Below are 24923 nucleotides of genomic sequence, written 5' to 3'. Positions count from 1 at the left end.
AAATATCTAAGGATTCGCTTAGCAACTTGCCAATGAATTTGTGAAGGTTGTTGCATGAACTGAGATAATTTGTTGACAACAAAACTAATATCTGGCCGAGTTAACGTTAAATACTGTAAGGCTCCAATAAGTTGACGATATAAAGTGGAATCGGCTGGTGGTGCCCCATCATTTAATTGAAGTGTGACTGAGGAGGAAAGAGGAGCACCAACTGCTTTAGCATCACACACGACCCTAGTCGTGCTGTACAATTGGAAGAAGAAGTGCGCAGATTAGCGCAGATAATAGATGACATGCAAAGACGGAGCAGAGCACCAGGTTGGAGGATAATGCTGGATGGAGAATCCCCGCTCTCGGCAGAAATTATGAGGGTAGTCATTCCGAGGGATTTTCGCCTCCCAGACCTCAAATATTCGGGGCGAACCGATCCGTTGGTGCACATAGAGTGCTTTAACGACATAACTGGGGTGCAAGGATTATCCCAAGCTCAAAGATGCAGGGTGTTCCCACTATCTTTAGAGGGGCGAGCACGCGAGTGGTACCGGAAACTCCCTCGAGGGAGCATCAAATCCTTCGAGCAGATGTGCCAAGAATTTGCAGAGCAGTTTCGTGGGGCAATGGCACCGGAAGATGACATGATGGAGTTGAAGAGCATGAAGCAGGGGGAGGAAAAAACCCTTCGGGAATTCATCAAGAGGTTCCATCGCGCTGTCCTCGATTTGAAAGCCTTCAACCATCCTCAGGCATTAAGGGGATTGAAAGAAGGAGTGAAGATAGGAAGACTGTGGTACAATTTGAGGAGCCCAGCTATTCAGACGTATGCAGCCGCTTACGAGCAGGCTAAGAGGGACATAGAGATTGAGGAGGAAAAGGCAGCATGGATTAAGACAGACTAGCTAGAAGGGTTGAGAAGGAAAGTGAAGAGAGCCTTACCAGGAAATGGGCCAATTAAGAGGAGGGACCACAATGCCTCAGGCAGTGGTACAGGAGGTCGGGTCACCGCTTACTAGCCTCATCAGAGACCACTACAATATCAGCGCAGCAGGGCGCAACCTCCTCGTTAACCAGCCAAGGAGTCTTGGAGAAGGCATGACTCGACATATAGTCATTTTCATCCACACCCCCATGGTGGTAGAGGAAGTAGACCAGAAGCGCTGTTACCTCCTCCAGTTCAGAACAGCACAAACAGGGAAAGGGCAGTGCACATGATCGACCAGAACCAGGACTATGAGCGGTATACTTCCTTGAAGATGCCCCTGGACGAGGTGTACGAGGCCATAAAGGACCGAGGATTACTGTACCTCCCTGCCCCAATAACAAAGCTACCCAGCAGGAGGTATATGGGGTGTTATTGCAAGTTCCATGGCACCCACGGTCATACCACAACTAAATGTAGGGATCTCAAAACTCAGGTTGAAGATTTGGTGAGAAATCGATAGCTAGACGAGTTCATAGATGGGACATTCCTGATGGTGGCCTCGTCATGTGAAGGGGAGCAGAGTAACAGGAACTTGAGCCACGAGCAGCCTATAGTAAGAGTGATTGTTGGGGGCCCAACATTGGCAGGAGATTCCAATAGGTCGAGGAAGAACTACACCAAGTATGCTATGACTAGCAAATAAGTATTCTTCAACACCCCAACAGCCAAGTGAGCAAGAGTCAGGCAAGTTCCAATCATGTGGACAGATGAGGATGAGGAAGGGATTCTATATCCACATGAGGATGCCTTAGTCATTAAAGTCACCGCTGCTAGCAAGAAGTTTGACCGGATTCTGGTAGACACAAGAAGTTCAGTCGACATTTTGTTCAAGTCAACTCTAGAGGAGATGGAAATAGCAGACCTGAGGTTAGAGCATACCAATACCTCCTTGAAGGGATTTGGAGGAGGAAAACTGGTTCCTCTAGGCGTGGTCGAACTGCCCATCACAATTGGCAGCTCTCCGACAAAAAAGACTATGATACTGGATTTTGTGGTGGTCCACGAAGAGGGTCCTTACCAGATGATACTAGGCCATCCCTTTCTGAGGATGAATAAAGCGGTACTTTCCAACCATTATCTAGCTCTCAAGTACCAGGTGAATGGAGTCGTTAGAGTGGTACGAGGAGACCAGAGAATGGCCCGAAGCTGTTACTCCACAACAGTAAGGGAAGCAATGCATATTACATCCCTTAATACATGAGTGAGAGCCAAGAATGGCAGACAGGAGTCTGTAGAGGAGCTGGAGACAGTAAGCTTGGGACAAGATGATCCAGGAAAAACGATCCGAATCGCATCGAGGCTTAAAGAAGAGCAGAAGCGGGAGTTGGTGCAATGCCTACGAGCTCATGCAGATGTGTTTGCTTAGACGCATGAAGACATGTCGGGAATCGACCCTGAGGTCGCATGTCATAGGCTGGCAATAAAGAAAAGTGATCGGGCAGTAAGGCAGAAAATGAGGTGCTTCAATCAGGAGAGGTATGAGGCTATAAATGGCGAGGTGGAGAAGCTCTTGAAGATAGGGTTCATTCGGGAAGTTAACTACCCTGAGTGGATATCGAACGTGGTGTTAGTGAAAAAGGCTAATGGCAAATGGAGAATGTGTGTAGATTTCACGGATCTCAATAAGGCGTACCTGAAAGACAACTTTCCCTTACCCAAGATCGACCAGCTGGTAGACACAATAGCCGGACATGGCCTGCTTAGCTTCATGGACTCATTTTCGGGATACAACCAAATCCCCATGTTCGAGCAGGATGAGGAGAACACGACATTTATTACTAACCAGGGTTTGTTCTATTACAGGATAATGTCGTTCGGTCTTAAAAATATGGGGGCCACGTACTAGAGGTTGGTGAACAAAATCTTTAAGCTGCTGATTGGGAGAACAATGGAGGTGTATGTGGACGACATGATAACCAAATCAAAAATCCCGAAGGAACATGTCGAGCACCTCGAGGAGACATTTGGACTCTTGAGAAAGTATAAGATGAAGCTCAACCCGGAGAAGTGTGCCTTTGGGATCGAGTCAAGAAAATTCCTTGGGTTCATGGTGAGTCATCGGGGGATCGAGGCGAATCCCGAGAAGATCCAGGCAATTGTGCAGATGAGATCTCCTCATAACCTGAAGGAGATACAGAGTCTTACGGGGAGGTTGGTAGCCTTGAGTCGGTTCATATTCAAGGTGACAAATAAGTGCCAAGCATTCTTTCAAGTGATAAGGAGAGGAAAGAAAACAGAGTGGACTCCTGAATGCGAAGACGCGTTCCAGAATCTGAAGCAATATTTGCAACAAACACCGCTGTTGTCCACACCACGGGATGGGGACGTGCTGTTCTTATATATGGCGGTATCAGATCATGCCACGAGTTCTGTTCTAGTGAGAGAGGAAGAAGGGGTTCAATATCCGATATATTACACGAGCAAGGCCCTGCTAAATGCTGAGACCAGATATCCGCCGTTAGAAAAATGGGCACTTGCTCTTGTGGTTACTGCTCAGAAGCTGAGGCCATATTTTCAGGCATTCCCGTCTCGGTAATCACAAACCAATCATTACGGTAGACTCTACACAAGTCAGATGCTTCTGGTCGGCTAGTGAAGTGGGCCATAGAGTTGAGTGAGTTTGACATAAGCTTTAAACCCCGAGCAGCAATAAAGGTACAGGCAATGACCGACTTCGTGGCAGAATTCACAGAGCCCGAAGTAGGTTTCGACCAGCTGGAGGCTGCTAGAGTCGACAACAAAAATTGAGTATGGCAGGTGTCGGTGGATAGATCCTCAGGGGAGCAGGGGTCTGGAGCAGGGATTGTCTTGGAAGGCCCAAAGGGTGAGGAAATCTTATATGCTGTAAAGTTCGAGTTCACATTCGCAAATAACCAGACATAATATAAAGCTTTAATAGCGGGCATGGAATTGGCCAAGGCAGAGAAAGCGGATAGGGTGAAAATTCGAACTGCTTCTTAACTGGTGGCAAATCATGTAAGTGAAAAATTTCATGTAAGTCAGGCAGATGATTGGGAAGTTTGAGGCGGTTGAGGTGATACAAATCCCAAGGGAGGAGAACAGTCGAGCAGATATTCTAGCCAGGATGGCAGCTGTAGCAGATCCAAAAATGCCTAAGTCAATCCCTTTGGAGGTGAAGTCCAGCCCTAGCATCGAGCAGAATTTGGAGGTGATGCGGATAGAACAGAAATGCTCGTGGATGGACCCGATAATCTCGTACATTAGAGACAGGGTATTACTACCAGATAAGCTACGGGCTCAGAAGATCAGAGCCCAGGCCTTTAGGTACACGATGATTGATGGGGTGCTATAGCGGTGGGGATACACTCTACCGTTCCTTCGGTGTTTGGATGAAAACGACACGGATTACGTACTGAGAGAAGTACATGAAGGGGTTTGCGGAAACCATTCGGGCGCGAGATCCCTTACCCACAAGGTTCTAAGGCAGGGATATTTCTGGCCGACGATGCACCAGGATGCGTAGGAGAAAACTAAGAGTTGTGTGAGCTGCCAGAGTTTTGCAAATTTCTCTACCCAACCACTAGAGAAGCGCACTTCTATGGCCTCGCCATGGTCATTTGCTCAATGGGGAATTGATTTGATTGGGCTGTTGCCAAAGGGACGAGGGGCAGCAACACATGCAATAGTAGCGATAGACTACTTCACGAAATGGTTAGAGGTGGAAGCCCTCAACAGGATCACAGAGCAAAAGACGACTGACTTTGTATGGAGAAACATAGTCTGTCGGTACGGGATCCCTTGCACCTTGATAACAGACAATGACAGGCAGTTTGACAACCATAACTTCAGGGATTTCTGCCAAAACCTCGGGATAGAACTGAAGTACTGCTCGCCTGCTCACCCTCAGTCTAATGGGCAAGTAGAAGTAGCCAACAAGATAATAGAGAGGCTCCTGAAAACTAGGCTTGGAGCAAAGAAGGGTACATGGGTTAATGAGCTGTCGGGTGTACTGTGGGCATACAAGACAACCCACAAAATAGAAACCGGCGAAACTCCATTTGCTTTGGCCTTCGGACATGAAGCTGTTGTACCAGTCGAGATAGGAATGACCACACACCGGACCGATCACTTCGATGAGCAGGAAAACAACGACCAGATGTGCTTGAATCTAGACTTGCTGACCGAGAAGAGGGAACAAGCATCGAAGCGATCAACCGTTTACCAGTAAAGAGTTGCTCGATATTACAACCAGAAGGTGTGTATACGACAGTTCAAGGTCGGCGATTGGGTACTGAGAAAAGTAAACTAGAGCACGAAAGACTCGACACAAGGAGTACTTGGACCAAATTGGGAGGGGCCATACAGAGTCAAGTAGATAGTTGGACTCGGAGCCTACAAGCTTGTTCGCGTGGATGGCCATGAGGTGAAACGCCCCTGGAATGCAACGCACCTCAAGAAATATTTCCAGTAAGACCTGATCATGTTTTAAAGTTATTTCTATTTATTCTCGTTGTTATGCATTCTTATGTAAGTTGAATTCAGTAATTAATGAAACGTCGAGCAAATTTCAGTCACTTATAACGGTGTAAAAATTTCTAAGGCATGCAAAGGCTAAGTCTCAAAGCCTGTTTTATGGCGAGACCACAAGCCAAGCGTGCCAGAATCTGCTCGACCAAGCGAAGGCGAGCAGACTCTCAAGCATTACAAAAGTTTCTAAGGCATGCAAAGGCTAAGTCTCAAAGCATGTTTTATGGCGAGACCACAAGTCAAGCGTGCCAGAATCTACTCGACCAAGCGAAGGCGAGCAGACTCTCAATCGTGAGGCAACATAAAGCTGAATTTTTTGGAAACTGCTCGACCACAATGTAAGCGAACAAAATAAAATAAAATAATTTGCCAAGAACTCAAGGCGAAGAAAGCAAATAATAACATTCTTATTAATCTGCCAATTATGAAAAACTGCTAGTCTTAACATACAATGTTCGAAAAGAGCAACTACAACATCCGTTGCTCCAGGAGGGGTACTTGCCTCAGCAACATCAACAGGGACTGCACGAGGAGGATAGGCTCCCTCCTCGGTAGCATTTGGCTCCATCTCTTCGATATCTTCTTTGGCGGCCTCCTCATCCATATATTGAGCAACACCAGCAACAAGCTCGTCCATCTTCATATCAGGATGCTGCTTCCCAAGGACAGCTATGATACAGCAATAAGAATGCCGAAGCCCTTGGTCATATTGGTTGTCAGCTTCCTTCTCTAGGTTCTTGACCTGAACCTGGTGGGAATCCTTCAGAGATTCGAGCTGAGTCTCGTAAATAGCCTTCTGCCTTTGCAGATCCTCCCTGACTTTAGTCAGCTCTTCCTCAAGAGTAATGGCCCTTGCCTGCGCGAGAGATTCTCGCTCTATTAACATCAGATTCTCGAGGTTCAGCTCTTCTGCTTTCTTCTCGGCAACGTCATCTTTGGTCTTGGCCGATTGAATGTCCTCCTTCATTTTTCGGTCATAGCAGTCGACCTTTGCCTTATAGTAAGTGGCCATGCAGTCGAGGTGGAAAGCACTCTACTGAATAGCTCCCACTAGCTCGCCCAAGGTGCTGCCGTCAAAGTCCTCCAAGTCCTTCTTACTCACGAGTCTAGAAAACTCACTGATATAGGGGACCAAATGCTTTGCTCGATTTTCGGGCACGTGAGGTTTCGACCCAGCTGGTGGCGAAGAGGAAGCAGGGTTAGCGGCTGCTCCACTAGTTTCTCCGGCTTTGGTAGGAAGAGGTGGTAGAGTCCTCAAGGGGGGGACCTGCTCCACAATGTTCACCCACTTCGCAGTAGGAGCATCTTTATTCTGGTCCCGCTTAGCAGCATGAGGTCGAGGACATTTCTGATTCAGAGCACCGATTACAGTATCCTTCATCTTATGGTCGGTGGACACCAAATGAGATTCGAACAAGTTATAAGTAGTTAGCAACTCTCAGTTCGAACAGGATTTAGCCAACACAGCCTCGACCCACTTGAGCGGCTCAAGTTTAAACTGGTAGTGCACACCCCAAGAACCTGCAAATCGAACAGGTATTGGGTTAGAGACAAATTAGCAAAGTGAGAACAACTAGGGAGACCAGAAATCTAAAGCAAGCAGGCAACATGGGACCACGAAACGAGATGGGACGCGATAATTCTTCCCGTCAATTTGTGCAACTTGACCCCAGGGACCCCCAGTAAAAAATAATTTTTTATTCCAATTCCCACCAACACCAGTTGGAAGATCAATTATGGGTTTCCTGGACTTGGTACTTGACTGGAAGTAATACCAACTGGCGTCTTTGGGGCTGCTCCTTAGCTGGTATAGATGCTTCACCTCATCAATTGTGGGCTCGCTCTGGCAGCATCTATCCCACAATATGAACAAACCAGAAAGTACCCTCCACCCGTTGAGGTTTAGTTGACCAGGAGCTAAGTTCAACCTACTAAGTATTCGGGCAAAATAGGGTTGTAGGGGGCACCTCATCTCGAGCTTAAAACTATCCTGAAATAGAGTAACGTATCCCCTAGGAGGCCGGCTAGGAGTATCTTTTTTCTTGGGACCCTAAGGGGTATATCAGCAGGAATGTCATACCTAGCCCGGAGGTTATGGAGCTCGTCTACGGTGGTCGTGCATGTGATGAAGTCAATGGCGTAATGCTCCGATAGAGCCTACCTCCTATTTTGCTCCTCCTATCTGGTCGTGATGTTCCTGGTGAGGACATTTCACCATAATCTTCTCCCTGGTCCTCACTTAAGGTGTCTTCTGAACCAGAAGATCCATCATCACCGCTATTGCTGGTTGAGGAGGTTATTTGGGGAGATATCCTCCTAGTACTAGTCCCAACACTAGATCTAATGGGTTCTAAGGGGATCCCATGGTCAAAGGCTGAATCAGCGAGCAGACTAGGCAATAAGTCTAACTCGCCGTCATCAATGTCAATGACCTTCTCTTTGCCTTTTGACATTTCCTAAACTATAACCGGAGCAATATCACCAAACACCACCCAGGCAAAACAGAGAGAAAAGAAATTTCCCACAACTATCCAAGACTGAGGAAATAGAAATAATACCTGAAGTTGTGGCCTAGCCGGATAGAGACAAGGATGGAAGCTTTTACGCCGAGGGAGAGGAGTGACTCAGTCGCCGGAGAGACAAAAATGGAATAAATGACGAGTTTCTCTTTTGGGGGTTTTGGGTTTCCTAATGAGGAACAAACTCTTGGGTTGCCAGCATTTAACGGCATAATTTCCAAGGGTTTCGTAACCATCGGTTTGAAATTCAAATGGAGGGATAGATTACTGCCACATCACCTCGTCCGCAATTAAATACGACACGACTCCTCAAAGCCTCTTCCTATCCTGCGCGAGTCATGACTATTGAATTTCTACTGTCGGTTCACTGCGTTACCCGACACCAGAAACTGGGGGACCGATGTTTGGGGGACATACGCCGACAAGACCAGATATGGTGAGCAGATATCTGACAGCGGGATAGTTCGAGCAGGAACATTCTGCTCGTTCACAAACACACCCTTCACGGGGTCACAGCGGGAGCCGACCTCCTACTAGGAGCATAAGGCCATTCCTGCTAGAGTTTGAGGTGAGGAGACCCGGTCAATGACAATTGGCAAGACGTGCACTCCTGCCCGAAAATCAAGGCATGAAATCCATCTCCATTCAGCCATATTGACGATAATGGGGCATCCATTTCCGAGAGTGGGGGAAGTGATAGACGTGGATTGTGGAAGGCCTAGATTCTGAGGAAGCCTATAAAAAGGTAGCCAACGAAGGTAAAAGGGTTACATTTTTTGACATTGAAAGGGAGATAAAAAGAGCTCTGGATAATTAATACTGAAAACAAGCCATAAGATTAGTGGTTGATTTTCTCAGGAATCCGAAACCTACGTTTCTGACTTGAGCATCGGAAGGTTTACGCCGGAAAAACACCCGGCGTACTCTGACTTGTTTCTGTGTACGCAGGAGTCTGTAAAGAAAAAGTCTTACGAGGAGAGATCCTGGTCGTGGTCGTGTTAGTTGAGGAGAGATCTTGGTCGTAGACGAGCAGAGAACCAAAATCTCGTACCAACAAGTTATTTGAGAGAATATGAATTGACTTAATAAGTTATTACGTGATTGATGATGATCAGAGCTTAACCAACTTAGGAGGAACGGGCATTAAGTGGAAAAGACTCGAGGATGACTTTGTAGAGCGATTTCCCACAACACCTTTTTGGCAGTCTTAAACTACTACAAACAGTGGATGATGACTCAACTTGTTTTCCACTTGATTTACTTGAGAGATTTCATAATCTGGAAACTCTCATACGGCGTCGTTGTTCATGCGAAGAGGTATTTTCGAATGGAGGATGCTTGAAGAAACATGTGAGGAAGTTTACAATGATAAAACATTTAGATCTGCACAAATTTAATCATCTGAAGCAATTGTGGAAACAAGACTCCAAATTGGACTCCTTTGTTCAATGCCTTGAAATTCTAAATGTACATTATTGTCAAAATCTGTTAATTCTATGGCCATCATCATCGGTATCTTTTGGGAACCTAAAAGAACTTCTAGTTCTTCGTTGCAAGGAATTGATGAGCTTAGCAACCTCCTCCACAGCAAAAAGTCTAGAGCGACTGTTGTGTTGTGAAGCAAATCAAGATATTTGGAACGACAAGTTGGACTTGCGTTTTGCAGCTTAAGTAAACTACAATACAACAACTGCTGGTTGCGTTTTGAAGAGCAATTTGTTTTGTCTCTGGAACGACTTAGTTGAGCGTCGTTTTGTGTTTAAGTAAACCACGAGAGAAACACGTGCTCGAAGAAGCTGCTCAAGGTCGTTATGAATCTGTTATAACGCATGCCAATCACGTGAGTTTCTGGGTTGCTTTTGGTTTGTTGAAGAAGCTGTTATAAACAGCTGATTCTGGTGCAACAGGAGGCATGTGCGTGAGAGCTATTGAGTGATTAGAAGATTCGTGAGAAGGTTTCAAGAAATACTCTGTTATGAGCTCTTAAAACTCTCTGTAATCAGCTTCTGAAAATGAGAGCTCTTAAAACTCTCTGTTATGAGCTCTTACATTCCTGTGGATGTAAGCTAGTGAAAGCTAGCTGAACCACGTTAATTCTTTTGTCTTTGCCGCTAATTCTTTAATTCTTTTCGGTTCTTAGTTTCTCTGTGATTTGTTCTGGATTGATTCTTTTTGCATCTTGGTTGTTTGATTTACGATCTTGGCGAGTATTTGGAGTTGATCATTATCGAATCTGTCACTCCAAACTCTACAGCGACTCTTATCAATGTTGGTATATGGATGCAGAGCAATGAGAGAGGTGGTGATAAATGACTTCTACTATGGAGAGAGAGATGATCAACAGCCTTGGGCTAATAATGATCTTAACACAATCATACAGCATTTACATGCTGAGAAGCTACGAATAACTCACTATCTCCAGTGGAAAAATTTTATAAAATTTTCTCTTTTAAATAAAATGTACCAAATAGATCAGATATTTGTTATAAAGTAAGTTTATGATCACGTACTGACAGATGGGATACATATGTGCTTAATTCTTGAAACTGTACCCTATTTAAAACTGATATTTTCACAAGAGTTAGAGAATCTTACTCATTCAATTATCCAAAATCAGAGAATCTTATTCATTCAATTACAAAAATTCGTTAATCATTAGTGTTTGACTTCATTACTGTATGGAAGTCCTGTCAAATTAAATTGCTGCTGTTATATTTATTAAATCTCTTGCTTCCCTGCAAATCTCTGTGTGCTTTACTTTTAATTGAAACTAATGAATGAAAATTTTACTTTCAGCTGTTGGAGGGGTCCTCATCTTATTCAATGATGTATATGTCCTAATGGCATTGGCATTTTACTTTAATTACAAGCGAGTTGTGAATTTGAAAAACAAAGTCCCAGTTAATTCAATTTCATTTCATTTTATTTGATTTCTTGGCTTGTTTTATCGCTTCATCTAAATTGTTTGGAATACACCACTAGTTTATTCTCCTTATTTCAAACTATTAAACAACCAAATGTATCCTAACATATATGTTTAGAATCAATCTACTCATTAAGATATAAGGTAATGGTGTCATCTGTTTGCTATAGTTTGATTACAAGAGAACTTTTCCATTTGTTAGTTGCCATCTTTGTTTATCTGTTAATTCAGTCTTCTTCTGTTTGTCCTGTTTCTCTGTTTATTTCGACCTTTCTTTCAAAACTTAGAAGGTATGGAAAGAGCAAGTACTTAGAAATTGCAAGAATTATATCAAATCATGCATATATATGCCCCTGCCTATGAACTCTTAGGAACAATTGGATATCATTCCTTGAATAGCATAAAACAAAATCTACAGATCATTAAACCATCCAAAGTTAGCTATGAACAACTATATAAAAATCATTTGTTTCTCACATTGTAGAAGTGTTTTGAAAAGATGGTTTATATTGCACCATAAAAATGTGGTCTGATAAACCAACAGGGGAGTAGTTTAATCCAGTTACGTGAAATGCATGCAAAATAATATTTTCTCTATAGTTACTGAAGAGAATTTTGGTCACTCTGGTGTGCATTATCTGGAATAAAGTCGTTTTCCAGTTTCTTCAAAGTTTATGTGCGGAGGACTTCCGGTTTCCATCTTTATGATATTCTTGACATGTACTTCATTCTGTCTCTCAAGTTCAAATGCTAATAAAGATGAGTAAATTCATCATCCGTGTGTCTGCTCTTTCTATGCATTTTGACATTTTTTATTAATGCGTCTCAATGAGATATCTTGATTATATGTAGCGAATTAATATTCTGGCGATTTTTGAGATTTGAAGACGTAATAATTTCTCATTGGAAAGCCTTTAATTATTGATTTTCATCAAAGGGGATTGGTCTTGAATGCAAATGAAATTTGATAAAGGACCTTGACATTTTTTAAAATCATCTAGCCTAGTAGTACTTTATGTGTTGGAAGTGTCCCAGACCGAGAAAGATTTCAACTTGGAGGAATTGACATAAAGCAAAATGGTCTTCATCATCATATGTATGGCAGCAGGGCCAGCTTCATATGTAAACTGTCATTTTCTACGAACCAGCTGTTTTTCAAGTTGGATTGCTTCGGAATACTCACAATCTGGAAAAGCTTGTAACCGTACATAGAAATATTTTCACGTGAGGAGGTTGGGGAACATGCTGAGAGGCTCACACATAAAAACCTTTAAAGCTAAAAATGTTTGGTGTATTAAAAATTCTAAAATATATCAGAAGTTATGTTATAATATGTGTTTATTATATATTATCAAAATATATCAGAGGCTCACACTCGTGTGTATATTTATACGATAACTAAATAATGTTATAATATGTGTTTATTTATTCTGAGAAATCACTAATCTGTAATGTATTTTAAAATTCCTCCTAGTGGATAGTGGAGCAGTTATGAAAAACAGATTCCATTTATTTCTTCAAAATCTTGAAATTATAAAGGTATGAAAATGTCGCCACAATTTGATAAATCTTGTACCATCCTCAGCATCTCTCCGAAATCTAACAGCATTTACGCAGCTGTTCGGGACGAATAAGCTAATTAGTATTTACTAACCCCAAACAGCTGAGAAGGATACTAAAATTTGGACCCTAGCACTTCATTCGGTGTAAATAACTAACTAAAAGTAGATAAATAAATAGCTGAAAATATCACAAACTATTTTAAATAGATTATTAAAGTAATGGAATATATTAAAAAGATATATATATATATATATATATATATATACACGAGCGCGAGCACGTATGTATATATAAAATAAATAATATATAGTTCTTTTTTGGTACAGGCGCGTTCATTTTTTCATGCGAACATGCTTTTATTTCTTCAAAATCTTGAAATTATAAAGGTATAAAAATGTCGCCACAATTTGATAAATCTTGTACCATCCTCAGCATCTCTCCGAAATCTAACAGCATTTACGCGGCTGTTCGGGACGAATAAGCTAATTAGTATTTACTAACCCCAAACAGCTGAGAAGGATACTAAAATTTGGACCCTAGCACTTCATTCGTTGTAAATAACTAACTAAAAGTAGATAAATAAATAGCTGAAAATATCTCAAACTATTTTAAATAGATTATTAAAGTAATGGAATATATTAAAAAGATATATATATATATATATATATATATACACGAGCGCGAGCACGTATGTACATATAAAATAAATAATATATAGTTCTTTTTTGGTACAGGCGCGTTCATTTTTTCATGCGAACATGCTTTTATTTCTTCAAAATCTTGAAATTATAAAGGTATAAAAATGTCGCCACAATTTGATAAATCTTGTACCATCCTCAGCATCTCTCCGAAATCTAACAGCATTTACGCGGCTGTTCGGGACGAATAAGCTAATTAGTATTTACTAACCCCAAACAGCTGAGAAGGATACTAAAATTTGGACCCTAGCACTTCATTCGGTGTAAATAACTAACTAAAAGTAGATAAATAAATAGCTGAAAATATCACAAACTATTTTAAATTGATTATTAAAGTAATGGAATATATTAAAAAGATATATATATATATATATATATACACGAGCGCGAGCACATATGTATATATAAAATAAATAATATATAGTTCTTTTTTGGTACAGGCGCGTTCATTTTTTCATGCGAACATGCTTTTATTTCTTCAAAATCTTGAAATTATAAAGGTGTAAAAATGTCGCCACAATTTGATAAATCTTGTACCATCCTCAGCATCTCTCCGAAATCTAACAGCATTTACGCGGCTGTTCGGGACGAATAAGCTAATTAGTATTTACTAACCCCAAACAGCTGAGAAGGATACTAAAATTTGGACCCTAGCACTTCATTCGGTGTAAATAACTAACTAAAAGTAGATAAATAAATAGCTGAAAATATCACAAACTATTTTAAATAGATTATTAAAGTAATGGAATATATTAAAAAGATATATATATCTATATATATATATATATATATAGATATATATATACACGAGCGCGAGCACGTATGTACATATACAATAAATAATATATAGTTCTTTTTTGGTACAGGCGCGTTCATTTTTTCATGCGAACATGCTTTTATTTCTTCAAAATCTTGAAATTATAAAGGTATAAAAATGTCGCCACAATTTGATAAATCTTGTACCATCCTCAGCATCTCTCCGAAATCTAACAGCATTTACGCGGCTGTTCGGGACGAATAAGCTAATTAGTATTTACTAACCCCAAACAGCTGAGAAGGATACTAAAATTTGGACCCTAGCACTTCATTCGGTGTAAATAACTAACTAAAAGTAGATAAATAAATAGCTGAAACTATCACAAACTATTTTAAATTGATTATTAAAGTAATGGAATATATTAAAAAGATATATATATATATATATATATATATACACGAGCGCGAGCACGTATGTATATATAAAATAAACAATATATAGTTCTTTTTTGGTACAGGCGCGTTCATTTTTTCATGCGAACATGCTTTTATTTATTCAAAATCTTGAAATTATAAAGGTATAAAAATGTCGCCACAATTTGATAAATCTTGTACCATCCTCAGCATCTCTCCGAAATCTAACAGCATTTACGCGGCTGTTCGGGACGAATAAGCTAATTAGTATTTACTAACCCCAAACAGCTGAGAAGGATACTAAAATTTGGACCCTAGCACTTCATTCGGTGTAAATAACTAACTAAAAGTAGATAAATAAATAGCTGAAAATATCACAAACTATTTTAAATAGATTATTAAAGTAATGGAATATATTAAAAAGATATATATATATATATATATACACGAGCGCGAGCACGTATGTATATATAAAATAAATAATATATAGTTCTTTTTTGGTACAGGCGCGTTCATTTTTTCATGTGAACATGCTTTTATTTATTCAAAATCTTGAAATTATAAAGGTATAAAAATGTCGCCACAATTTGATAAATCTTGTACCATCCTCAGCATCTCTCCGAAATCTAACAGCATTTACGCGGCTGTTCGGGACGAATAAGCTAATTAGTATTTACTAACCCCAAACAGCTGAGAAGGATACTAAAATTTGGACCCTAGCACTTCATTCGGTGTAAATAACTAACTAAAAGTAGATAAATAAATAGCTGAAAATATCACAAACTATTTTAAATTGATTATTAAAGTAATGGAATATATTAAAAAGATATATATATATATATATATATATATATATACACGAGCGCGAGCACGTATGTATATATAAAATAAATAATATATAGTTCTTTTTTGGTACAGGCGCGTTCATTTTTTCATGCGAACATGCTTTTAAGCCATACAATTTAAGAGAGCTAGTTGAAAGTTAGTTTTTAATGTTATTAAACTAGTTTTTAATGTTATTAAACTGAACGGCTTTATAGTTCATTCAACAATAATCCTATTAAACCCTACAACTTAAGAGCGTGTTTCCATTAAAAAAAAATAAGGGCACTAGCACCTAATAATGATTATATATATATATATATATCAATTTAAGATTTTAAAGTGTAAGAAAGTCCAAAAAAATTTAAACAGTGGGGTTTTAAAAATTTTACGGACCTATCTTGCACTTTAAGATCCCGGAGGCTCTTGATTAAATCTTCATCATACTTGGAGAAGATTAAATATATATGGAAGGATATTTTCAAGCTTGGTAAGGTCAAATAATTGTGGAGTTAAAAAATTGAATGATGGGCAAGTTCAAACTACAATACAATTTAGAAACTTTTAGCGAAAAATAATAAGAACTTTGGTGCATTAAAAATTACAATACAATCTGGAAAAGCTCGTAGCCGTACATAGAAATATTTTCACGTGAGGAGGTTGGGGAACATGCTGAGAGGCTCACACATAAAAACCTTAAAAGCTAAAAATGAACTTTGGTGCATTAAAAATTCCAAAAATTCTAAAATTTTATAATTCCTTGCATACTTTTTATGATAAAATTTCATTAAAAGCCTTCATATTTTATAATTCCTTGAAAACGTGCATACTTTTTTCCTTTTTTTCTTTGCCAATTATTTATTGTCATCATTGCTGTTCTTTTATTTTAGTTTGTGCTCTGTTTGTTCATTGGGTTTGCTTTTCGGAAAGTTAGAAGGCAAGGAAAGTACTTAGAAAATGTTCTTCCCTATGAACACATAATTAACAGCTGAATATCATTCATTGGATTAAAAAAAAATAAAAAATAAAAAAAAAGTAATCAGCCCATTATTCCTAGAACAAATCCTTAAACCATCAAACGTTAGCTATGAACAAGTATATTGGTCTATAGCATATTCATAATATTTTCTCTGCTGTTCCTGTTAAAATTTCTCTACTCTATGATTGCAGAATGTCTGGATACAGATGAAGATTTAAGTCACTCTTCTTCTGTGAATAAGGTCGTTTTTCTTTTTTCCTCTATTCAAAATTTCCATTCTATGGGGTTTCCATTTCCATTTTCGTGATCTTCTTGTGATAGTGTGAGTTACAACCTGTCTGTTTCCTTTATTTGATCATCGCAAGTTCAAAGACATTTTATTCTAGCTAAGCTTTGTGTATGTATTATAACATTTTTATTCTCAATATATATGACTCAATGAGAGGTCTTTTATTATATATATGTCGTGAATTTCTATTGTATTTTGACATTTGATGGTGTATCATTGTCTCATTGCAAGGTCTTGTAATCACTCTGATTCTCATTTGAGGAGGTTGGTCTCGTCTATGTGTATGTATTTATATCCACAAGAAATTTGATAAATGGTCTTGTCGTTTTCTCATCAAAACATCTGGTGCTTCATATGTTGGAGGGCTAGCGGGCATCAAGGCCAGATTTTTAAACTCAAAGTTCTTCGTGTCATTTTTTAACAATAACAAGGAAAGCCCAAGAGAAAATCTAGAAGTCCTAATAAGGAGCCGCTTCTGCATATATTGTTCATTTTCTTAATTACCTTTATTGTTATTTTCGTTTTCAATCGATCAAACTTCAGTTTCTTAGCATTAATCTAATTATGTACTTCATCTTGAAATCCTTAATTTACTCATCAAAATGTGAACGCTTAGCGTATCATTTTTACACTATAAGAAATAGTCGTATTACCGACCAGACATTTCCACAATATACTATTCAAAATAAGTACTTTTTACAAAGGTATTGTCATTGACGAGCCGTTGGATAAATATGAAAAGTATCATACCTTGGTGATAAAGAAAATTCGTTTGTCGGAAATGGAATGTCGAGCCCAAAATTACTCTAAACTTGGTAAAGTTAGATTTTGGCCCAATTTGTTTGAAAGTTTTATACATAAAGCACTTTTCTTTTTATGTAATTTGTGCAATCTGAAGGGAGAAGAATCAATTGTTGTACTTGAAACTAGATTGCAAAATTTAGAAGTCATGCTTATGAATTTGACTCAACACTTCCTTAGCGGACAAAACAATAATTTCCAACAACAAAGGCGAGTTGAAGTTGGAGTGGAACCAAGACAGCCCAATATTCCTCAAGGAAATTTCAGACTTCACCGGAATCAACTTTTCAACGAAGATTCTAGTGAAGATGATGAAGGACCGGTGCCACCAGAAAATAACCAAGGGCCTCGGCAAATTGACTACCGAATGAAAATTGAAATTCCACAATTTGATGGCCTATTCATGATCTGGGAATTTCTTGATTGGCTAGCTGAAGTTGAAAAATTCTTTGACTATTGGGGGGGCTGAGGAGCACATGAAAGTCAAATTGGTGGTCTATTGACTCAAAAGAGGTGCGCTTGCTTGGTGGGATCAATTACAAACAACACAAATTCGACAAGGAAAGGACAAAGTTCAAACTTGGCAACGCATGAGAAAATTAATGATTGAGCATTTTCTTCCTCCAGATTATGAGCATACACTTTTCAGCCGGTATCAACATTATTGGCAAGCCAACCAAACAGTACATGTGCATGTTACAGAATTTCACAAACTTGCTGCACGTGTGGATGTTTGTGAGACTAAAAATCAAAAGATTTCGAGGTTCATTGATGGACTTCGCACCAATATTCAAGATGAAGTATTCAAGCAGTCACATCACACTCTGTCTAGTGCAATACAACTGGCTTTGAAGATTGAAGCACAACTTAACAAAAGAGGCACTCGTATTCAAGTTTCTTCACAATCTTCTGTACTACCACAAAAGCCTGACTGGAATAAAGGAAAGATAATATAGCCAGACCATGTGAAGAAGTACCTAGGCCAAATTTCTCCCAGAACCAACCGGCGAGACAATTACAAAATGAACTAGTGAACAAATCCAAATCCAATAATCCCTATACAGTCCCAAGAGGAAACAAATGTTATCGTTGCGGTCAGACGGGTCATTACTCTAATCAGTCTCGACAAAGTAAACTGGTCAACTTGGCCACACATGATGATGACATTGAAGAAGAGGAGTATCCAGAGGATGATGAGTATGAAAAAGAAGACGAATCAAAGGAGTTCACCTATGAAGCTGAAGGAGTATCATTAGTAATAAGATGACTAATGTACACCCCGAAGAAGGATGAAAGCATTCAACGACATAACATCTTCAAAACACGATCCATGGTCAACCAATGGGTATGTGATCTTATCATTGATTGCGGAAGCAGCGAGAACATAATATCCAAGACCATGTAGATAAATTGCAATTACCAACTCAGCCACACCCAACTCCATACCACAATGGGTGGATTAAAGATGTCGGTGAGACAAAGGTGACCGAACAGTGTCGTGTTCTTTTCTCCATTGGTAAGTATAAAGACGAGGTAATGTGTGATGTTGTTGATATGGATGCTTGTCATATGTTATTTGGTCGTCCTTGGTAATTTGATTTAAATACAATGCAAAATGGCAAAAATAACACTTATACATTTTATAAAGACAACATGAAGTTTATTCTTGCCCCAATGAAGCAGTCTAACACTCCAATACGCTCAAAGACCGGGAATAACCTTCTTTTGGTGCCTAAAGATGTTCTTATCTCACAAAGTGTACCGGACTCAATCCAACATTTATTGCAGAATTCACTGATGTTATTCCTGATGAATTACCAATCGAATTACCTCCACTTAGAGATATCCAGCACCACATTGATCTTATTCCTAGAGCAAGCTTACCAAACTTACCACACTATTGCATGAGCCCTAAAGAATATGAGATTCTGCATGAACAAGTTGAAGATCTTCTCAAGAAAGGCCTGGCTCGAGAAAGTATGAGCCATGTAGCTGTACCCACACTCCTAACTCCAAAAAACAAAAAATGGAAGCTAGAGGATGTGCATAGATAGTCGATCCATTAACAAGATTACGGTACAATATCATTTTCCTATTCCTCGATTAGATGATATGCTTGACAGATTAGGAGGGTGAAAATTATTTTCTAAGATTGATCTGCGGAGTGGGTACCATCAAATTCGGATTCGCCTTGGTGATGAGTGGAAAATAGTGTTTAAAACTCATGAGGGTCTGTACGAGTGGCTAGTTATGCCCTTTGGTCTATTGAATGCTTCAAGCACTTTCATGAGGTTAATAAATCAGGTATTTCAAACTTTCATTGGAAAATTTATTGTTGTTTATTTTGATGACATCTTAATTTATAGCCATAGCGAGGAAGATCATATTCAACATTTGAAGGAAGTATTTGAGGTGTTATGAAAGAACAAGTTGTATGCCAATCTTAAAATATGTAGCTTTATGAAAGACAACTTAATTTTTTTGGGCTTTGTTGGAGTTCAAACGGAATCAAAGTCGATTAAGAAAATGTAAAAGCTATTTGAGAATGGCCGACACGAAAGACAATTTCAGATGTTCGAAGTTTTCATGGCCTCGCAACCTTTTACAGACAATTTGTGAAGACTTTAGCACTATAGCTGCACCGCTTACAGACTGTTTGAAGCAAAAACAATTTGTTTGGACAAAAACAGTATAACAAAGCTTTACGGTCTTGAAGGAGAAGCTAACAAATGCACTTATGCTTACACTTCCTGACTTTAACAAGATTTTTGAAGTCGATTATGATGCTTTTGGAGTGGGAACTGGAGCTGTTCTATCTCAAGAAATGAAGCCAATCGCCTTTTTCAGTGAGAAGCTCAGCGAAGCCAGAAAGAAATTGTCAACATATGAGCAAGAATTATATGCAAATTTTCACACTTTGCAACAATGAGAGCCATACCTAATTAAAAAAGAATTCATCATAAACACGGATCATCAAGCTCTCAAGTATCTCAACAGTTCCTCTAAATCCAATCGAATGCATGCGAGATGGATTGCCTCCATTCAGAAGTTCACTTTCTCTCTCAAATACAAGTCAGGCCAATTGAACAAAGTCATTGATGCACTAAGTCGTCGAGTTATGTTATTGACTAGTGTTCATTAGAGCTGGCAAAACGGGACATCGGGTCGTGTTCGTATCGTGTCAGTTTCGTGTCGTGTCAAATTTAAGTCGACCCAAACCCGACCCATTTAATAAGCGTGTCAAAATATTGATACCCAAACCCGACATGGAAAAATAATCGGGTTACCCAATAACCCGTTTAATATCTATATATTGAACAAAAGTTACATCAAATATTTACACACTATCATACATATGTATGTACATACATACTTACATAATTTATCAATATTATAAAATATACATATCTACCAATATATTACACATTTACACTATTGAGGTTTTAATTATATACATATATATATATAATATTATATGTCAATATTATAAAATATACATGTCTATCAATTTTTACAGATTTACACTATTGAACCTCTAAATGTATTTAAAATTTTATAAATAAAACATTGTGTTTATATTCACCCTTTTCAAGAATTAAAAAAAAATCATCTCTAATATTTGAGTTTTAATGATAAGAATATGTAAATTATTTTAAAATAGAAAATATAATCGGGTCATTGATCGGGTAAATGGGTCAAGAATTTTAACCCTAACCTGACACGAAAAAAAATCGTGTTGACCCGGACCCGACTCATTTAATAATCGTGTTAAATTTGACGACCCATACCCATTTATTTATGTCGTGTTCGTGTCGGGTAATCGGGTCGTGTCAAATTTTGCCAGCTCTAGTGTTCATAATGAAATAATTGGTTTTGATTATTTGAAAATTTTGTATGCAGATGACGAGGATTTTCATGAAGAATGACAAAAGTGCACTAGCGGAGTTGCAAGTAAAAACCAATTACATAATGGAATTTTATTCTTTGAAGATCATCTATGCACTACTAGAAAAATGATCTTTACTGACTTTAGAATAGTGTCAGAAATTACTTTTACTGACACTTGTTAATTGTGTCAGTAATCTGAGAGTCAGAAAAATAGTGACACTTGTAAGTGGTGTCAGTGATTACTATTACTATAGTATCACTAAAATAATAACACCATGATATCAAAAATATTACAATAATATATTAGTATTTGTGATTACTGTTACTCTAGTATCACTACTTTATTTATTATTTAAAAAAATAATTATATAAAATGACATGTTGCCCATTGATTTGTTGATAGAATTAAAAGGCTGTGAGAAATAAGAACAAAAATCAATTTATATATCAAAACCTTTCATAACATTTAAATATTATCAATATATATTACACAATCCAAATACTTCAATACACAAAGACGCCTTATTACAAGACATCTTATTCTTATAATTGAATAATCTTAACTGCTATTATCCAATCAAATTCCTTCTACTCATAGCTGAATTTAAGGGCTAAATTTACCAAATCTAAAAGCTAAATTTAGAAGGATTATTTTTTTTCACTCCATGAACATAAGTACTGCGATCATGCATTATCACGGATAGCTTCTTCATTCATGGACAGCTTCTTCATTCGATAAATTTGATGGGTTAGGGATATAAGTTGAAGAAGAAACACTTTAAACATATTAATCATATCTGCAAACAAATAAAAGAAAAAGGAAAAGAAATTGGTTGCCAAATTCCAACAGTTGCAAAATAAATTAACAAGCAATACAGAGACAAAATTTAATAGAAATAAACATATTTTGCTCGTAAACAAAAAAATTCATAAGTTATGAACAGATCAACTCAATTATCTTAAAGGAAAATTAGAGAATAAGAATGTTGTAACTCATTTGATTAGAAATAAGGTAGAATATATTTAACTATAGATATAAATTAAAAAAAAAAGGTGATGATGAATTAATTCTCTTATATATATATGAATAAGAGAGAGTGCGATAGCAAATTATAGCATTCAAGTTTTCAGTACATCTAGTTTCAAGAAAGTGTGTTTATTTCTCATTATATAAAAAACAATGATTTTCCAGCTAAAAAAAATTCATAATAAAATTTAATATCTAATACAACATAATGCAATTAGTGTCAACTCATTCCAAATTACTCTACTAGAATAATAAAACATTTCAGCCATTGTATTGATGGAGCTACTAATCCAGAATATTCACAACAAATATAGAGTTCAAGGCAATTAAGAGATGTACCTCTTAAAGCTATGCATATTCTCTATCTTTCTAAGGCAATCTTTAATTCATATAGTTCTACCCCCTTTGAATTCACAAACCAAGACTTTACAAACAAAAGTAGAGGGCGCAATAATTTTTTTTTCCTTCTTTTTAAGTATTGATGTTGATAAATGGCTGGTTGAATTTGATCAAACGAGCAAGTACTGATCTTTGAAAAAAAAAAAAAAAGCTTTTGATTATTCCAGCAAACACCATAGTCCATAATCACCCAAAAAAAAAAAATTTGCTTTTGCCATTTCCTTGCACTCTGCAGCATCTTAAAATATCTTGTATTCATTTTAAGTACTTAAAATGGTGTACTAATGTTTGAAGGATAGAAAGAAAGCATACACCGGGCTATCAGCTTGCATGGAATTGGCCAAATATGGCATCTGAACTTCACCGTTTCCTGAAAATTTAAAAAGAAAAAAAAATTTAAATATCATCACAACACACAATGTGTCTATCCATTAAATTAAAAACCCAGTAAAAAATTAACTCCAAGCAAAAATAAATATTTTGTATTAGGCTCTACTCAAGCTTCATAGAAAACTAATGGAACGTACCATTGCCAAAGTAGTAAAGCTGGGAAGGCATTGAAGAAAGAAGGGAATTTCTCATTTTTAATTTATTAGACCAGCAGCCTGCAATGACATAATGTAAAGAAAATAAATAACTGAAATGAAATAATGTCATAATGAAACTTGGAGCCATTGAAGCATCATCTGCAAAGTTTCTCACCTCTGATGAGAGCAAATGAAAAATTATGTTATTATAAAACAAAAAGTTGATCTTCTGCACTATTTTAAAAGTTTTTAAGCTGTGTCAAGTGGCTTCTATACCCTTGTGTAAGCCTCAATGGTACAATAGCAAATGGAAAGAGTTTGTAAAGATGAGATTGCATGATCATAGTTCCTACACGATCATAGTTGCTTAATTAGTTCACTTCAAATTAAAAGTGTCCATTCGTGTCAATAAGTCACATAGGAATTAGCTACGCTAGGGTATGTTAATCCAATTAGAACGAAATTATCTAAACATGAAAAACCTTTACCCATTGTTAGTGCCTTCAGGAAACTTAAGAATTGGGATTGTAATTGTAAATGAGGTTGTCAAGTACTTTTCGAGCAGGTGGCCTGTTTGATGACTTCCTAGCCTCGCTGCAGCAAAGATGTAGAGTTTGATATTATTAGCCTCAGTCTCATTAATTATTTTACTGTTTGAGTACATTCAAAAGTAGAGGCCTAATTTGAATTTCTTTTACTGAACAGATAACCCCATAATTAACCACATGGTGTTCCTAATTAGTTTTGGTCATCAAAGTGATATGAACACAACTATTAATGTAATTTACTATAAATTCGTTTGCATATTCAATTGTCCATATATGGAAGTATGTTAATGATATTTGTTAACAAGACAAGATTATTAAATAACCAAAGCGAATGACAATATATTATTATTTATTTCTATTTTTCCTTCATATATATTAATAAAATATGTCATTAAGAAAAGAAAATAAACTATCAATGAAATTCCAGCACTTGCTTAACAATGAAATTCGTAACATAAACAATCATGCAGGTAATAAGAACTGACCTTATAAAAAAGTTTGCAGCTTGTTGAGTCACCCGAATGGCGTCCTCTGTGTGTGGAATTGTTTTTGGCCCCCATTCAAAAGCATTTTTCTGCAACATATTTGGTCAGTCTTTTCCTCTAAACAGAATCAGTGGCATTACTAAGAAATTTGTTTAGGAAATACCTGACTTGGAGAAACAAGATGAATATAAAAAAATATTTTCTCATAAACCACACAGAAATAGAGCTTGACCAGAAAGATGGAACACATGACATGAATACCACAAGAAAATTGTAGCTTGGCCTGAAATCAAATCATCTTTAGAGAAATAAATAGTGTTGCCAGACAGCTTGTCCACAACATCACACACATCTAGAGTTTAGCATACAAATGTCACTCAAAAGGTTTGATTAACCAGATCAGTCTGCCATATTAAGCTTATCAATTTTGTAAATGGGGTGCAGCTAAAATCACTGTTAAGAGCATTGAAGTTAATACCTCTGGATGCCATTGGAAGGCGGTCACAGGATAGTTATAAGCTTGCACTGTCGAGACATAGACCTGATAATGATTAATAACAGAAGTTAGAATTGATAGCACTGGATAAATTGCCATTAAAATATCGATTAATAACAGAAGTTAGAATTGATAACACAGAAGTTAGAATTTATAGGAAAAAGGAAAGGAAAGAGGGCTAATAATGGGACTGGAACTTGAAACTGAAGGGGTTTCTTGCAGCAAAGGCATTTTAACATCTATAGAAACTGTGGCTATTTATTGCATGAATATGAAACGTCCAGGTGACTCATCAAAAGATAGAAACCCAATTGCTTTATAT

The 24923-nt window shown here is 37.8% G+C and overlaps 1 protein-coding gene and 2 long non-coding RNA genes across 6 annotated transcripts in view; 1 reads left to right on the top strand and 2 right to left on the bottom strand.

Moving 5' to 3' along the window:
• LOC102623904 (probable disease resistance protein At4g27220) overlaps positions 1 to 24923 on the top strand; it is a 90958-nt gene that overhangs the window by 38692 nt on the left and 27343 nt on the right. The gene's annotated exons all lie outside the window — the stretch shown is intronic.
• Positions 21620 to 24709, bottom strand: LOC127902760 (uncharacterized). Of its 2 annotated transcripts, XR_008055334.1 has the most exons (3): positions 24584 to 24709; positions 24106 to 24194; positions 21620 to 21916 (listed from the first exon to the last, which is right to left on the bottom strand). It is a non-coding gene; the product is annotated as an uncharacterized LOC127902760 (long non-coding RNA). The 2 variants fall into 2 exon arrangements; XR_008055333.1 differs by lacking the exon at positions 21620 to 21916 and having other exon boundaries at positions 23641 to 24194.
• Positions 22857 to 23429, bottom strand: LOC127902766 (uncharacterized). Its single transcript, XR_008055340.1, has 3 exons — positions 23248 to 23429; positions 23073 to 23150; positions 22857 to 22915 (listed from the first exon to the last, which is right to left on the bottom strand). It is a non-coding gene; the product is annotated as an uncharacterized LOC127902766 (long non-coding RNA).

This window comes from Citrus sinensis, chromosome 5 (genome assembly GCF_022201045.2).
Source record: "Citrus sinensis cultivar Valencia sweet orange chromosome 5, DVS_A1.0, whole genome shotgun sequence".
Taxonomy (NCBI): Eukaryota; Viridiplantae; Streptophyta; class Magnoliopsida; order Sapindales; family Rutaceae; genus Citrus; species Citrus sinensis.
Note: the sequence above shows the minus strand (reverse complement) of the source record. Positions and strands in the feature narration are given on the sequence as shown.